Below are 5,537 nucleotides of genomic sequence, written 5' to 3' on the forward strand. Positions count from 1 at the left end.
CTTTTCTATTTTTCTAATATGGTATTGGAGCCATAAGGATGAGATATGAGAGGCAAGATATCTAATTAAATCTCTTGTAATCGGGTTTTGTGAAATCTATTTGTGAAAGCACTATGGTGCGTAGATCAGGATTAGAAAAGATATAATGTTGCCACTATAATCTTCATAGTCAATGTTTCTTTAATCAGGATTTGCATAAGATCAAATAGAAGATGTGATATCTGTGGATGAGTCAGATCTATAATTAGATATGAGTGAGTGGTTTATTTTTTTTAGTTGAAGGAGGTAGAGCTCATCATGAAATTGGTTGAAGAAATCCAACCCTGCATGCCTAGGAGTCAGCAAAGGTGAGAAGGCATCAATATTTGCAAGCCAGAAAAAAGAGTGATGCAAATTCCATTGGCGTTGCTACAATCTGTGTTGACTACTAACATAGTCTATTGGAAACCCACTGGAAACCCGTTTGCATCATGTGACACTGCATTTCTTTGTGGTGGCCACATTGAGTGGATCCAATGAAAAAATGTTGCAACCCTAAGTTTGAAAGTTAGCAATGTAGAAGATTGTTGCCTTAGCGAGGGAGTAGAACCTAATCTGCTCAAATCTCAAGTGTCGATGCCCCAAAATAGAATCGTTCTTGATGCTTTCATTGCCACCTTTTAATGTGTCTTCACAACAAGAAGATTCTTCTACTATCGTCCCCAGTTTCTGCGCACAGAAGGTCAGTCTCCAACCATTGCCTACACGCAGATCCTTGTTATGAATGTGCCTCATAAATATCTATACCATCCAATGGGTATTTGACGAGCAACAGAGAATATGAGGGCATAAGAGACAACGTGTTAGTGTGTTGCAAGCTAAATTGTGGTGTGAGTCAAGTTGCTTTTGGTAGTGTGGGAGAAGAATTAGATTCACATATCTCAAATATGAAATAAGAAAAAGAGGTAACATGGACTCTCTTCCTTTAGAGAAGTTTAATGGCATCAATTTCCATACATGGAAAGTTAAAATTCAAATGCATCTTATGAATAGAGGTCTGTGGAGTATTGTAAAAGGAACCAAAAAGGCTCCTACTGATGCCAAGCTTTAAGTAGAATGGGAAAAGAAAGAAGATAAGGCTAAGGCCATAATTGGATTGGGTCTTTCAGACACTCAAATTCATTTGATTGATTTAGCAAAATCGGCTCATGAAATCTGGGAACATTTGAGTAAGTTATTTGGGGAAAAGGCTATGAACACAAAGTTCTCTTTAAAATTGCAGCTCTTTAGTCTCAAAATGCATGATGAGACACCTCTCTCTAATCATATAAATGAGTTAATGTCTCTCTTTGGGAAATTGGTTGAAATTTGTGCTAAGGTAAAAATAGATGACGCTAAATCAATTCTATTAAATAACTTATCTCCCAAAAGGGCAAATACATAAGGTTCAAATGTTGGTGGTCAACATGAACTTGCACTATTTTCCAAAGGCAAAATGAAAAAAACAAAGGGTTCAACAAAATGCTTCTACTATCACAAATATGGACATACCATCTGGAATTGTAGAACTCGTGCAAGGGATATTCTCAATGGAAAGGAAACTGCAAACATAGCCAACTTGGATGACATGTCAGAATCAGATAGTGATGAGTGGCCATCAGAATCACCTCTCAAACTATTTTAAAAGTAAAAGAGATTTAAGTTCTTCTATTGTGTGGTGTGAGTTGATGAAGTTTTCTATTGTGTGTTTTTTATTGGTTATAAAAAGGATTGATGGTTCTTAAACTAGAAGCCCTAATGTCTGAAGCATATATTCTTGCATGTTAGTAATTTTGGTTATAAAAAGGGTTGGTGGTTCTATAACCAGAAGCCCCGATGTCCAAAACATCAATTATTGTGTAAAGTCAAGTTGTTTGATCAACTCTTGAGAAAATTCAGTATCTAGACCTCCATCCTATCAACTAACGGATAGTCGAAAGTGAAATATCTGATAGATGGTGGTTGGCCCATAGGATGGTTCATTACTTGACAGCTCTTATGGCGGAAGCCCTGATGAGCCAAGGTTTCAATATTGTTGATATTGAAAAGTTCATCAACAATGGTCAGAGGCAGTTATGTTTTAAATGGAGGTCAAGTGACAGCTCGAAGATGTGGTGGTGAAAGAGCGGAGTTTGCGAGATTCCAGAGTGGATGTGAGTGCTAATGAAGACCATTTAGACAAAGATTATCTTTGTTGTTGTAATATGTGTTTTCAATGCGTTGGAAGTAATTCTTCCATGTCATGTGTAGTTGTCATTAGGAGTTACGAGGCATCAGTCTATAAGTACTTCTTTCCAATGTGTGAGTTGTAATGATGATCTAGTTGTGTCGAAGTAAGTGATTTGTGTCTTATATATTTGTAACTATAGTGACCAATAAAAGTATCAAGTGAGATTTTTGTTGTGTGTAATTTCTCTCTTCTTTCTTTTCTATTTTTCTTATAGGAATTAGGCCCTAATATTTGATTCTTAAGTTTGCTTGTCATGAAAATCTATTGTAGACCATAAGACATGTATTTAGATAATCTTGGCATCAAAGTTGGATATGGAAACCATTGTGAGATTTTGTGCACTAAATATGGGTCATAGGGCATTAACCATGTTTTAGGAAGGGAAACAAGTCCCTTTAGTATTGTTAAAATTATCCTAGTCAAGGACATTGAATCATTCCCTAAGCCAATGCATGAGTCCTCTATAGGGGTTCTTTGTAGGTCTTCATGTACGATACAAACAACATGGCTAGGTCTTCTATGATATGAATGACATTGAGGAATAAACATGTTCACCTAGGAAACAATAAACTTAATACCTAGTTGAACTTTTTTTAGCTTAAGAATCACACACATTGCTTAAGTACTACACCATGAGCCCTCTTGAGGGAGTATTTAGCATATGAGTTGAATATGGGTTCCATTATTATGTTTTGGGCATTATGATTGGGTATCAAGTCCTTTACCATAGTCAAGGGAGGGAAATAAGAGCCTCTAGTGTAAGACTTTCTTCTTAGGCTCAAGCACCATGGATTAATCCTTGAACCAGAACATCTCATCTCTATGGGGTATCATTCATCTCCAAGTGGCAGATGGTTTCCAGACTAGGTTATTTTTGAACCAAGAACACATGTCCAGGTTTAAACAAGGCAAGGGGAGGGGAACAACGAAATTGTTCATTAAATGAAGGCTCTTAATATCAACAACCATGAACAACATCTATAACCCACAAAGCTTTATAGGTTATATAATGCCATGAATGCATCCTTATACCACCATGCAATACACTTGTAAGGTATATCTAGGGTATTAGAAGGATATGGGTTCCACAATTACACCACAACATAGACCCTAAAGAAGAATGTGTCTTAGGCCCACACCAAGAATGGTCCTCGAGGGCATGTTTGGGGTCTTTAGAATTCAAGTGGGATACAAGCATCATCCATAGGTTTTGTGCAATAGAAATGGGTACCAAGGCCTAAACATGGTGAGGGGAAACTAGAGGCTTAAACACTAAATAAAACTTCTTTAGATCAAGAACCATGGTTATTTGAGAAAGACACTTGGGCCTTTAAGCCGTAAATGTTGCTTCTTCATCTCAATTAGCATGGATAGCACTTAAAAACTACAACATGTATCATTTTTAGGGGAATTGGAAACAAAGTTGGATATAGACACCATTAGGAGTTTTTTCACATGAAGGATGACTTATGAGGGCTAAACTTAATCTAGGAAGGAAAAAAAATTCCTTGAGATATTGTTGAATCTTCCCACTCTTAAGAGATTTGAATGAGTCCACACACCAATGCAAGAGTCATTTATAAGGTTTCTTTATTTCCTTTGATGGAAAACATGAACCATGATTAAGTTTTCTGCATTAGAAATGTGTGTTAATATCTAAGCATGGTCAAGCAAGGAAATAAGATCCTTAAGTCCCAGTTAAAACTTTTCAAGCTTAAGTACCATGAACAACACTTAGGTACCATTACATGAGCCCTCCCTAGAGTGTATTTGTAATCCATGTTAAGTATGGGTGCCATTATGAGGTATTTTGAATCATGGATGGGTCTCAAGTCCTTTTCCATAATTGGGGGAAGGAAATAGGTACCCTCCACCCGAAACCTTGCATCTTAGCATTAATCACCATGGAAGGGTTCTCAAAGCACCACATATGACCTTGTAGGGTATCATTCACCTCCAACTGTCATATGGGTGTAATGAATAGATAACTTTTGAACAAATAATCAGCCTTAAGGTATAACCAAAGTTAGGGAAGGATAGTAAAATCTTTTTTCCCTAAATGAAGCTTCTTGACCTCAACCACCATGAGCAACACCTACAACCCATGAATCTTCTTAAGCTATAGTTTTGTGTACTTTTAAACAATACACGAGACCCCTTATAGAGTATGTACAACCTAACAGAGGGACTGTGAGCACCATGATTAAACACAAAAAATTCCTTAAACAATGATGTCTCTTGAGCCGACACTAAGAATGATTCTTATGGACATGGTTTGGGTTATTTAGCATCCAAGTTGGACATGGGTTCCATAAGTAGGTTTTGTGTAGTGGAAATTGATCATGAGGTATAAACATGGTTGATGATAGAAACAAGGGGCTTAAGCCCTAAATGAACCTTCTCAAGCTCATGTGTCATGGTTAATGGAGGAAAACAATTGGCCCTTAGGTTTGTAACATAACCTCTCATGCTCAATCACAATGAACAACACCTACAAAAAACAACACATTCAATCTATAAGGGGTATTTGGCATCAAAGTGGGATATGGATGTCATTAGGAATTTTTTTTCACTAAGGGTAGGTTGTAGGGTGTTATCCAAGGTCAAGGAAGGAAAATAGGTGGCTTAAGCTATTTTTAAATAGTATTTTTCTTAAGATCCTTTAAGGAGTACTTGAACCATCACTCAAGTCTAACGTAGGGGTTATTTCTAAGCCTTAAAGTTGGATATAGGCACCATTAGTAGGTTATATTATAAGGAAATGGGTCTTGAGGCCTAAACATGGCTAAAGGGGGGAAACAAGGGTATTAGGCCCTAATTGAACCTTCTTGTATTAAACTATTATGAACAATACCTATAAATCATGATAAGATCCCTTGTTGATGGGTATTTGGTATATGAGTTGGATATGGGCACCATTAATATGTTTTGAACACCCTAGATGGGTCTCATGAAATTAACCATGGACATGGTGGTGAAATGACAAGCTTGGGCCCTTGACCATACTTGAGGCAGGAACAACAACCTTCTTCCTAAACATAGATTTCAAGTCAAGTGGCATGAAAACATCTTTGAACCACCTCATGGGACCACTATTGGTCTGTTAAATACTAAATCGGCATCTAGAAACTAGTGCCTAGTCTTATTCAATCCTTGAATTAGTTAACATTTTGGTATAAACTCCCAATCAACTAAATTTCTTAGTTGACTACCTTCAAAAATATCAATTTTCCCTTTACTTAGTAATCTCATACATTCTTTGAAAAGGATTATTGGTTACCTGTTGTAG

Source organism: Pinus tabuliformis, chromosome J, assembly GCF_031772625.1.
Source record: "Pinus tabuliformis cultivar Carrire ecotype Pingquan chromosome J, CPIR1, whole genome shotgun sequence".
Lineage (NCBI taxonomy): Eukaryota > Viridiplantae > Streptophyta > Pinopsida > Pinales > Pinaceae > Pinus > Pinus tabuliformis.